Genomic DNA, 13,464 nt, shown 5'->3' on the forward strand with positions numbered 1-13,464 from the left:
GGAGAGGCCGATTCAGGAGCCCAGACACACTCACAACTATAAATGAACCAAAAACAAATAAATAAATAAACAAGTTTCAATGTTTTTTCATATTGGATATTGTATGTTATTGGTTATGGCCATGTACTTATGATTTTATGATTATTTAAATGTATACATTTTTGTTTCATATGGGTGTAGTCTCTTTATTTCCCCCTCAAAATGCACCAGATTGATGCATTTAAGTCCAACATTTAAAAAAAAATCTTACCGGGGGAGCATGCCCCCGGACCCCCCTATAGGATTTGAGGCCCGGCCCCGCTGTTCCCAAATAGATTTGCAATTTTTTTTAAATAGTAACCCATCTCCATATGTTTCTTTTGGGTAGTAGATTTAAACTAGAGGGCTATCACTTTGTGCAGCAACGCTATTGACAAATAAATCCAGCAAAATGGCACAAAAAACTGGTAGTGGCCTCAGGAACGAGGAATCATTTAACCAGCCAGTAGGAATCAAGCTTTACTTTCTTTTATATCCATAAAGAAAAAGTAAATCTGTTTACAGTTGTTTCATTATGGATGTTGAGAGGTATCCATATATCTCTTCATTTTGCTCTCAAATTACACCAGATTGATGCATCAAACCAGAGGCGTCAATTGGGTATGGCAAGGTATGGCAGCTGCCACACCTTGGCTCCAGGGGAAAATGTAAATGTTCGTTTTAAAAAAATAAATTTATGGAATTACTATTATTGATTATTCTATTATTTAATACATATAAATTAAATACAAATGAAAATCAGAACAACACAATCGATTTCTCTAGTCTAGATATTATCTTTCCCAATACTTATCGTAACGTATCCCCCCTCCCTATCTTGAAATGTGGTATCTCCTGACGAGAAGCCGCCGGAGGTCAGAGCGGGTCATGTTATCGCGGTTTTTTTATTTTTCGGCTAAGCTAATTAACTAAAATGAAAAGAAAGCAAAGAACTTTAGAATCTTTTTTTATCAAAAAAAAGGCAGGTGAAGGTGATGGCTCCAATGTTGCCCCAGCAGCAGAGGGAGAAGGACCAGGTAGTGAAGGTGGGATTCAAGCTGTTAACGAGGCTGTTAGCCACTCCAGCACCTGCGCCGGGGATGCAGATGCTAACAGGGAGACGGAGACTACATGCATGGAGGCTGAGAACTCGTCCACACCGACTTCTCGAATTGAATCCGAGTCTGAGTCCCCACCAATGTCTCAGATTGAAAGAGCTGGATCAGACGTGGACAGCGATAAGGAAGGTCAAGGCCCGGGTGCAGCAGCAGTAGCAGCCTCTTGGTCAACTGGAGCAGAGAAGAAGGATATTAGTGGATGTAAAACAGACGGACTCAGGCGTCCTCGTTTGACCCACTTCCCAACTAGAAATGGAAGACGCTTTAATGTCAGTGTGTATCAGGAATATGACTGGGTTGAATATTCTGCGCAAGAAGATGCAGTTTATTGCTTTGCATGCCGTCATTTTGGAGGAGCCTCAACTTTAACAGGTGACAGGCATGGACTGCGTGTGTTCATAGACACTGGATACACATGTTGGAAGAACATGAAAAAAAATCTCCGGGATCATCAAGGGAGCAGTAGACACAATTGTGCTGCATTAGCGTGGTCTAACTTTAAGGCTGTGATCAGCGGACATAAGGAATCCATCGCAAGTCGGATTGACGCAAACAGGACAGATGAGGTGCAGGAGAACCGGGCTCACGTCAAATCCTTGTTCAAAATCACGTCATTTCTGGGAAGACAGGCCCTCCCTCTCCGTGGCCACAACGAGAGAGATGAGGATGAAAATAAAGGAAATTTCCTTGAACTTTTGGACGTTATTGCAACAGATGACAGGAACGTGAAAAGCAAACAGGAACGCAGGTATGCGCACTATTCTTCCCCAGAAGCCCAGAATGATATGGTGAGAGTTATTGGGGAAAATATCAGAAGTATAATCATAAATGAAGTAGGAGAAGCACGGTACTTTTCAGTGTTAGTGGATGAAACGAAAGACCTGTCTAAGAAGGAGCAGCTGGCCATTTTGATCCGTTATGTACATGACGGGATTATAAAGGAAAGAGCCATTGGAACCTATCACATGAAGGACCTGACAGCTGAATCCCTGGCCCAGAAAATAATAAAGGAATTATCGAGTTTAGATATTCAGCTGTGTGTTGCACAATGCTACGATGGTGCAAGTGTTATGCGGGGTAATGTGCGTGGAGTGCAGGCTTTAATACGTGAAAAAGTGCCGCATGCAGCGTATATACACTGTCATGCACATAGACTAAATCTTGTGCTTGTGAGCTCGATAACTGAAATACCAGAGATGGCAGAGTTTTTTGGTGTTGTTCAAACACTATATACTTGTATTGCAAATAGCAATACCAGACACATGCTTTTCATTGAGGCTCAAAAGAAGTTGGGACACAACAAAATACTGCACTTGGAGTCCCACTCGGTGGCTGTATTGGTATAGGGCTCTACAGAAGATAAAACTGCGCTACGAGGCTATACTAGCTGTGTTAGATGCCACTATTGACGCTCATGCAGAGGGTTCAACTGAAGCTGCTGGACTTCGGACAAATATGCTGACAGTCACTTTTGTTGTGCGTCTTCATGTCCTAGAAAAAATCTTAAATCTCACTTATGGACTGTCTGAACAGCTTCAGACAAAAGACATTGCAATCACGATGGCTTCCAACCTCATACGGAGTACTAAGGCCCAGCTGGAAAAGATGAGGTCAGATAAAGAGTACCAGGACACACTGAGCAGAGCCAAGGCATTTTCCACAGAGCTCGGCCTCCCAAGCAGCGACACTGCCCCTCTGCGACCAGCAAGAGCACGGAGTGTGTCCAAAGCCTTGGCAGGGTTTATTGTCGGATCATCCAGTGGCCAGAGACAAACAGGAGATGACCAAGAAAAAAGACTATACTTTGAAACACTGGACCGCTTCATCTCTGAGTTAGATCGCCGATTTACAGATAATGATGAGCTACTTAATGCTATCCAGGCATTTGATTGTTCATCTCCCCATTTCATGGATGTAGTTAAAATGGAACAGTTTGCACAACTATATGATGAACTGATCGACACCACCCTTCTCAGTTCCCAGTGTCACACAGCAAAAGCTTTCCTTGAACTTGAGATGAAGGAGGACGTGGAGGAGGAGAAAAACATAATGCTGGCTTTGACACGACTGAAGACCATGTCTGTCGCTTTTTCAGAGGTCATCAAGCTATTCAAGATCGCAGCAACAATTCCTGTCTCCACTGCATCCAACGAAAGATTCTTTTCCGTTTTAAAAAGAGTCAAGACTTACCTGCGGACCACCATGAGCGATGACAGGCTCACAAACCTCATGTTGATGGCTGTTGAGCCTGCTGTCGTAAAATCCCTGGACGCAGATGAACTCGTCAATAACTTTGCTGCTTTGAGGACCCGCCGTTATCCACTTGTGGAATAATTAATAAAGTTCATCTCAAAGTAAGATACCCAAACATCTTATTAATATGATTTCTCTTTCTCTTTTCTTCTCCCTCCCTCCCTCTCCTCTCTCCCTCCCTCCCTCCCTCCCTCCCTCTCCTCTTTATATTTGGACTTTAACAGTTTACAGCAGTTTACCTGGTATGTTCACGTGATATTGTTGCAATTACATAGTGAATGAAGTGAACAGAAAGAGTGAAATTGTGTCAGAAAGGCTATTACTGCTGTCTAACCCTGCCGCTTGCTATCCATGGTGCTGAAAACGGATGCGTAACGGCGCATTTGACTGAATTGATTGATTGACGTGCGTAGTTAAGTGTTTGTGTCCATAGTTACTTGCGCTAGCGGGATGTGAGTGAGGCTGCATTTGAAAAAGTTCAAATGTTCCTAACCACACAGAAAAGCTACATAGCAGACTTGTCACTTTTGTTATGATTATTTGCTGGGCATGTATATTGATTGATACTGTAGTTAAGTCATGTGACTAGTAACCTTGCCATACCTTAGCTTTGGCTGAATTGACGCCACTGCATCAAACTTCAATATTTTAAAAGAAATGTTCCCGGGGGAGCAAGCCCCTGGACCCCCCTAGACTAGAGGGTGTCAGCTCCACTCCCAAATTATAAAAATAGCACTTTACCACTGCACCCCCTCTAATCTCAGATGCACCCTGAGTCATTTTGTTTAAGTACAGTGAGCCTTTCTGAAATATACAGTAAAGAGACAAACCCACCAGCATTATAGGATATACTATGACTTTGTGCCAAATACTTGTTGCTGATTTAGAGTACTGGCACCTTTTTTATTCCAATTCAAGCACAGGACAAATCACATTTAAAACACACTTAAAGCCATACAAAATAAAGACAGAATGCAGCGGCTCGTCTGGTCTTCAACCTTCCAAAACATTCCCACACCACGCCGCTCCTCCGCTCCCTTCACTGGCTTCCAGTAACTGCCAGAATCCACTTCAAGACACTGGTAATTGCGTACCATGCTGTGAATGGATCTGGCCCTTCCTACATCCAGGACATGGTTAAACCGTACACCCCAGCACGTGCACTCCGCTCTGCATCGGCCAAACAGCACGCTGCACCCGCACTGCGAGGGGGACCCAAGTTCCCATCAGCAAAAACATGTGGGTTTGCTATCCTGGCTCCAAAATGGTGGAATGAGCTCCCCATTGAAACCAGGACAGCAGAAAGCTTACACATCTTCCGGCGTAGACTGAAAACTCATCTCTTTAGACTCCACTTCGAGCGATAGAATTATTAACAAATAATTACTAACAAAGAATTACTAACAAAGTACTAATAACAAAGCACTTATATACTAACAAAGGACTGGCTTATCTAAAGCCAGTTGAGTAGCACTTTAAATGTTTTGGCTCTATGAAACCTGATGTACTTATATGATTCTGTTTTCTTCAAGTTTGTATCTTCCTGGTCGAATGCACTTATTGTAAGTCGCTTTGGATAAAAGCGTCAGCTAAATGCAATGTAAGCTAATGTAACATTATAAAACACTATATATGAGAACGATATGAAACTATGCACTTGTTTCGCCCGAGTTCATAGTAATGTGAAAATGTGTTTATATTTTGGACTTCCGTTTATTTAAAGCGCTTTGACTTGCTGATGTGTATGAAAATAAATTGCCTTGCCTTTATATTTAACTGCCTCTTATTACTCAAACAAATACAATGGTTGTTTTCTTGTCACTGCATTTTGTCATTCGTTGATTATGAACTATTAATGTGAATACATTGTAAATAGAGTCCATACAATAACATAATCCTTTATTAGTAACATGTGCATAATGCAGGGTAAATACCAACACATTCTCACTCCCAACTCGTACTTCTAATGTTGTATTATTTTCTAAACCACACAGTGTTATTTACTCAACAATAAGACACAATTATCCTTGTGTTTATTTATTTGTTTGATTGTATAATGTCGGACATTTGGAGTCCGTCAGGACCGAGGGTCGGAGCAGCTCATAGAAGTTGCTTTAGAGAATTTTACACCCGGAAGTAAGTATTCTCTCCGCTCCGTGATTAGTCCTCAAGCTGTGATTGGATGTTGGAATGTGCCGAGGGTTACGCCCGTTACGCCGAGTGTCAAACAGCACTTTGAAATGGGATGGAACCACGGCAGACTATCCAAAACTGGACTCGGACGGGTCCACCCCCCCCTCCCCCACCCCGTCCCCAGAACTACACATGCTGGCTATTGTGTGTTTTGCAACATGTTCTATGGCACGTCTCTACTGGGAATTCTAGTTTTATAAGACGTTTTCGTATTTCCCATAATTAGAAGTCGCCACTATTAAACTGTCTACATCCCTGGAGGTTTAGGGGATAGGAAACACTCAAATTTAAAACATATAATTAATACATGGGTGAAAATTGCTTGTGTCCATAATGGGCATCATTAATATGACATGACAGCTAAGGTCAGAAGAGCTTTATTTAACAGCTGGTCTTATGTCTGTGACCCCTCCTGTTGTTAATTGATAAGCCTGAAACATGCACTTGTCAAGGTTCAGAGGCATATTTAGCAAATATGGCAGTAGCCATCGATCATCTTAAGATAAGATATACTTTATTGATCCCAAGTTGGAATTTTTTTCGTTACAGCAGCATGTGTAACAGTTGTAAATATGCGGTGGTGTTTATTTGTAAATAATTGAGTATAATCACACAAATTCTGTGTTTTATATTTAATAATTCTCTGTTCCTCATTTATTGAATGTTCAATGTTTAACAAGGTCAGAGATGAAAAAGGTTGGAGATGAAAAACTTGGGTCGCAGGTTCCTACTATAATAGCTTTGTCTGCCACAAAAAAGTAAAAAAAGTAACCACTTTCATTCAACTAGGCCAGCAGGTAAGGGCTTTCCACTGGATAATAACTGCAGCGATGTATATGTTTTAGCTGAATACACGTTTAACCCTAATTGATGCAGTTAGTCACATCTTTAATGTTTGTTCTTTCTGATGTAAAGTCAAGGTTGTAACTGTTTGCAATGAAGTTGTGGGGCGCTGAACTCTTCCTTTGATTCTTTTGATATATGATAGTAGGATAGCAAATAGCTTTTTTCTTATTCAAAAGAGGCCTTTAGACCATTAGTTTGTCTGTCTGTGTCTCCTATTAATATCTAAGCCTGACAAAGTATTGATATATTGCTTTCCTGCAATGTTAACTACTGTAGGCTATGTTTAAGCACTTATTTTAACTGATATTATACATATGTATTATACTGTCAGGTATTGAACATTCAATAAATAAAGAACACAGAATTATTAAATATAAAACACAGAATTTGTGTGATTATACTAAATGATTTACAAATAAACACCACTGCATATTTACAACTGTTACACATGCTGCTGTAACGAAAAAATTTCCAACTTGGGATCAATAAAGTATATCTTATCTTATGATGATCGATGGCTACTGCCATATTTGCTAAATGTGCCTCTGATTGGAACAAACCAACACATTCTCACTTATTAGTTTGTCTGTCTGTCTCTCCTATTAATATCTAATAATACAAATATTAAAATTCAATGACGTGCTTCAACCACTAGGCTTGCTTTCTATCAGCTGTGCACCGTTATGGTGTAAATATCGCCTATCTACCAATTGGATCAAATATAAAAGTCAGCCGAATTAGTGTTGATACTGAAAGGAGAGGTATTTTGCGAAAAAAAATCTAAGATGTTGTTTAATTGCTGACATATTTATGATTCACGTCACGTTTTCAGTTTTGGGGGCAGTTCTTCCTATTTGTCAAGAAGCCTTCTCATCAGGGCTCTATAAATACAGAACTACGGCAGATGTGTAATATTTAATGCAGCCAAACCGTGTATTATATTGCCGTTATGTCATGACCTCCAAAGAGAAAAGCAAGCAAACTCGGAATAAAGTATTTTTTTATTTTTTTAAAACTTGTCCGGATTTCACAGGAAACAGGGAGTCCGGCTAACTAAAATGTCCGTGCGGAAACAGCCGGACTCCCATAGATTCGCTTACACACATTCCCTCAAAACTCGCCTTTTCACTCTTGCCTTCAACTCCTAATCAACTAACCCCTTGCCTTTTTTCCACCTAGCTTAGCACTTTCTACTTTTGTTGTTATATTTGTTTTACTTGCTTGTAAGCGCTTTGAGGACCAGGAAAAGCGCTTTATAAATGTAATCTATTATTAAATTAAAATAGACTACAAACAGTGTATTCTCAAAGGATTGAAGCATTGGCTACTTATTTCTTGATGTTTTGTGCATTAAGCATTCTGTTATTAATGTTTTCAATAATGTACTATCATCTCAAGGACCCCTTGTGAGCTGCTTCTGTGTATTTCAATCAGGAGAGACTTCATTTTGTTTAAAGAACATTAATTGACACATGCCATACGATAAATGTTAAGTCTTTGGCGATTAGACCCCGATCCTGAAAGGGTATATCTAAAGGGGGAAATGCAGCCGTGAGCATATAGGGAACCCCCCCCCCCCCCCCCGGGGTCTAGACACTGGTGATGATGCTGAAGATCTGGATTTGATGAGGAGATGGGATGAAGAGGGGATGTGATGAGGTCTTTGGATTAGCTCTCCTGGCAGTGGATGTGATGAGAGGAAGTGGATGGGGGGGGGGCAGGCGGCAGCATGAACACCTGAAATAACAGCTGACTGCCATTTTAAAGTTTGGCTGTAGCACGGTGATTGGCTGCTGGAGAATGAGGTGAAATGTAATATGTTAAAGACAACGCCTGTGATGAGCTGATTATATGCAGCTGCGGAGTGAATGTATATATATATATACCCAGTCTTCCTGAAAGAACTTGCGCTGAGCTTCATTTTACATCAATATGCAATTCACCTGTGAAACACATTCAATCGATTTTCATTAGGCTACTGTAACATCTTTATACTGTTTTATAAACGTTTGAAGACAAGTGCAGTGTTGTATGAAGTATTTGGTATTCCAGTGTATGGATGCAGCGATTAAAGGTGGGGTATGTAAGTTTGAGAAACCGGCTCGAGTGCGCTAGGATTTGAAAACACACAGCAGGAAAAAATCTGCCACTTCCTTACAGAGCCCCTCCTCCAACACACACGAACGCGCACATGACCAATGAGGGCACAAGATAAGTTTGTGCACAGATGGAAGGCTGACAGGCAGGTAGGCCATCCAGTTATTTTAGCCGGGCCAGCTCAGATGATTGGTCGTGCTTTTTACAGCGCCACGGCTTCCGGAGATTAATTTGTGTATGTATTTATTGTCAAAGCATTTAATATATTCATTGCTATCGGGATGTTAAGAGCATTCCATGGAATATAACAAAAACTGTTTTCTGAAATAAATTACATACCCCATTGAATTATGACTGAAGATCGTCAGCTGTCTTCCTCTCCCGTGTTGTTCCTCGATATGTAAAGGCTGCAGCACCTTTGAGAACTTCTCTCTACATATCAAACATACCGGTAAACCAGCATCGTTTGCTGTGAAAGCATATAACTCTGTCCAGGCAGAATTAAATCCTGTGTTCCTCCGGTACTTTTCTTTGATTTATCCATAGTTCGCTCATCGAGCCGGGGGTCAGGTTATTCACCCACAGGAAAAGGCAACGGCGCGGGACCGTAGCAGGATGTGACGCATATTTTGGTTTACTTAATTAAAACCGTTTAGTTTTTTTATTTATGTGTCACAGTATCACCTCAAAATACAAGATACGAAACATTTTCAACCATGCAACAAAATATAAATAGTCCTACAAATACTTTTATTTTATTTCCTTCTTATTTTTGTCTAAACTCAAGGGAGCCAAAGCAGAGGGCTTAAAGGGCCGCATGCGGCTCGAGGGCCGCGGGTTGCCGACCCCTGCGCTAGAGTGAGGGGGGCCCCCAAGCCAAAGCTTGCTTAGGGCCCCCAAAAGTCTGGGGCCGGCCCTTTTTGCACGCACACACGCACACACACGCACGCACACACACACACACACACACACACACACACACACACACACACACACACACACACACACACACACACACACACTCACACACAGACGGGTATACACACTTTAAAGACAGCCGTCCCAGTCTTTAACACCTGTTTCTACTTGTTAAGAAAGGGTTCTCTTCTGAGGATTACACAGCGGTTAGAAACGCAGCAGCGCCACCTGCTGGAGCGGAGGGTACTACTTAACACCGCTCTAAAGTGTTCCAGAAAAAACTGATGGTAAATCAGTAATCAGTGATGTAAAGAAAATAAGTAGATTTACTCATTACAATTTTGAGATTTAAGTATTTTAATGTTTTGCTACTTATATCCCACTGCAATTCAGATGTAAATGTTGTACTTTTACTCCACTACATTTATTTATTTAATACCTTCAGTTACTTTACAGATTTGGATGAATGATGTGAAATATAATCAACACTTAACCTTAGTTACACCTAAAGTAAAATTCAACAGCTACACTGCAATATACAAAGTCATTCAAGTTTTGCTCAATTGTAAGTAGCCTAAACCAATACTGGTAAGTGCAGCAAAAGAAAATATGTTCTAGTGTTTCAATAGCTGCGTTACAAAAGGAGAATACATTTAAGTCTAAATTGGATCTGTGTTGTAAGAAATTATGTAAAAAGTCAAGATTACGTGCGTTTAAAAAAAAGAAATGTTGCAGATCGACTGCTTTGAGGAGAAAGAAACGTAAAAAGGGAGGAAATACTAATTCGGATGAGAGCAATAGTGAGGGGGAAAGGAGAGAAAGAGTAGTCGGAAATAGGCAACAGGAGTTCATGGTGGTTGTGAAACTTGCGCAAGAGGGAGCTTCGTTCGGCGTGTGGAACCCTATACGCTTAACTAAATCCATCAGTAAAGAAATCGGGGAGGTAATGAGTGCTAAAGTATCGAGGAATGGATCAATGTTGATCAAATGTAGGGATAGAGAGCAACAGGGGAGAGCAATAAAGATGAGTACCGTGGAGGGTAAGAAAGTGGAATGTTCACTGTTCAGTGGTAAAAAGCTAGTCAGGGGAGTTGTGAAAGGAATCCCCGTCAGAATATAAGCTGATGATGTGAAAGAGAATATAACAAATGCAGAAATAAGTGATGTCAAACGCATGAAAGCAAACCGCAATGGGATTAAAGAAGATAGTCTTTCGGTTCTGATCACCTTTGATGGAAAAAGGCTTCCGGAAAAGATACTTATTGGATATATGTGTTATGATGTGAGACCGTATGTTCCACCACCGCTAAGATGTTTTAAATGTCAGAGATTTGGACATGTGGCGGCAGTGTGCAAGGGAAAACAAAGGTGTGGCAGATGTGGTGGAGATCATGAATACGGAAAATGTGAAGAAGGGGCAAAGCTGAAATGTTGCAATTGCGGATGGAAGCATAGCTCAGCGTACCGTGGATGTGAGGTTAGCAAGAAAGCAGAAGAGGTGCAGTGAGTCAGGGTGACACAGGGAGTTAGCTAGGCAGAGACAGCAAAGACAGTTTCAGGAGGAACGCAGGTTAAAATGGGAAACAACCATAAGAGCAAAGAAATAGGAAAAGTTCACAACTCTGTTAAGTTGAAGGAGGACATTCTGATAGTGAGTAAAAGAGAGATACTGTTTATGGCAGAGATTATCAACTGTTCAGCGCAGACTACAAACCGGAATGAAAGAATCAAAATAATTGTCAAATCAGCTGAAAAGTACCTTGATGTGAAAGGGATGCACTGGGAAAATGTGAAAGATATCCTAAATGATGACGTCCAACAACCTCAGACATGGACTGGATCATCATGATGGTGTTAATTGTACTGCAGTGGAATGCTAGAAGTTTAATTGCAAATGGACAAGAGTTCAAAAAATATATTGACAACCTGGGAGAGAAACCTAATGTACTTTGTATTCAGGAAACATGGCTGAAACCACAACTGGATTTTATTGTGAAGGGATATACTGCAGTTAGACGAGATAGGGACTCTGGCAGAGGGGGAGGAGTTGCAACGTTTATACAGAGTGGTATAAGTTACAAAGTTATGCATGTAAGTACAGATCATGAAGCAATAGTTATAAGGGTATGGAATGATAGAGGACCTATAGATATAGTAAATTATTATAATCCATGTGGGAAATTAGATCAAAGGATATTAGAGGATGCTGGGGGTTCACTGCAAGACAAAGTAATATGGTGTGGGGATTTTAATTCACATAAATCGCTATGGGGAAGCAGTAGCACAGATGCAAATGGTGCAGTAGTTGAGGAATTTATAGATGACCACGGGCTAGTGTGTATTAACACTGGGGAAGGAACACGATATAATTGCACGAAGAATATAGAAACAGTATTCGATCTGACATTTGTATCTAGTGCTTTAGCAGGTATAAGTACATGGAATGTGGTAAAGCATACTACAGTGGGCAGTGATCATTATCCGGTAATGACTAAAGTTGGGACCAACATAAGGTTTGAGAAGGAAAAGAAAATTCCTAGATGGAAATTGGGAAAAGCTAATTGGGATGCCTTCCAAGTTGTAAGTACGAATAGATGTAAAACACTTCAAGAGGAAAATTATGATGATATAAATAAATTCAATGATGAGCTGGTTAAGGTTATCATTCATTCAGCCAAAGAAACAATTCCGGAAATTGCAGGAGTTAGGTGTACCAAGAGTGTACCCTGATGGAATGGTGAATGTAGGAAATCCATTAAAGACATAAATAAAGGTTTCAGGCAACTCAAAAAAAGCCATTCTCAGGAAGCTTTGAATCAGTATAAAAGGGCCCAGGCTATAGTAAGGAGAACAATAAGAATGCAAAAACGCACTTTTTGGAGGCAATATTGCAATAGTATTGGAAGAGAAGTACAGCTTGCAGATGTTTGGGGCATGATTAGGAGAATGGGGGGAATTCGAAGGAATTATGAGTTGCCAGTTTTGAGCAGAGGGGACAAAATGGCTGTCACAAACTTAGGAAAGGCGGAACTTCTAGCTCAAACATTAAGGAAAGTTCATAGTTCAGATAACCTTACAGAGGAAGCCAGGCAGTGCACTCATGGAAAACCCGAGAATATTGGATAGAGTAGAAGTGTTAGGGGATCAGTTGGACCTGCATTTTAGTATGTTTGAGTTGAGAAGAGCAATTATTAGTGCTCGTCAAACCACTCCTGGGAAAGATGGTGTTTGTTACAAAATGATGGAACACATGACAGATAACACTCTAGTCATTGTGTTAAGGTTGTTTAATAGGGTGTGGGATTCTGGCCAACTTCCTTCAGTGTGGAAACAAGCGATAATAGTGCTCATTCTAAAGAAAGACCAGGGAAAGACCCTTCAGATCCATCTAGCTACAGGCCTATTGCCCTGACATCTAATTTATGCAAAATCATGGAAAGAATAGTTACAGAAAGGTTAACATATATCTTAGAAAGTAAAGCTCTGTTGTCCCCATATCAAAGTGGGTTCCGTAGGGGTCGGAATACAATGGATTCTATATTGTGCTTAGAATCAGACATCAGGAAAGCACAGACCAACAAGGAAGTAGTGATTGCAGTCTTCTTTGATATTGAAAAGGCTTATGACATGCTCTGGAAGGAAGGACTACTAATCAAGTTAAAATCATTGGGAATTGGTGGTAAAGCATATAATTGGGTTATGAATTTTTTACTGGACAGAAAAATACAAGTAAGAGTAGGTGCAGAATATTCAAGTGTTTATGCTGTGGAAAATGGTACTCCGCAAGGTAGTGTGTGTAGTCCGTTGCTGTTCAATATAGTGATACATGACATTTTTAATCAAGTTAATCCAAGTATGGGAAAATCTTTGTATGCAGATGATGGGGCTTTGTGGGAGAAAGGCCGCAATGTAGCACATGTTGGAAAGAAAATATAAGCTGCAATAGTGGAAGTGGAGAAATGGACAAATAAATGGGGATTCAAACTGTCGGTAGCTAAGACGCAGGTCATTTGTTTTACAA

The sequence above is a fragment of the Notothenia rossii genome (assembly GCF_949606895.1).
Source record: "Notothenia rossii genome assembly, chromosome: 9".
Classification (NCBI taxonomy): Eukaryota; Metazoa; Chordata; class Actinopteri; order Perciformes; family Nototheniidae; genus Notothenia; species Notothenia rossii.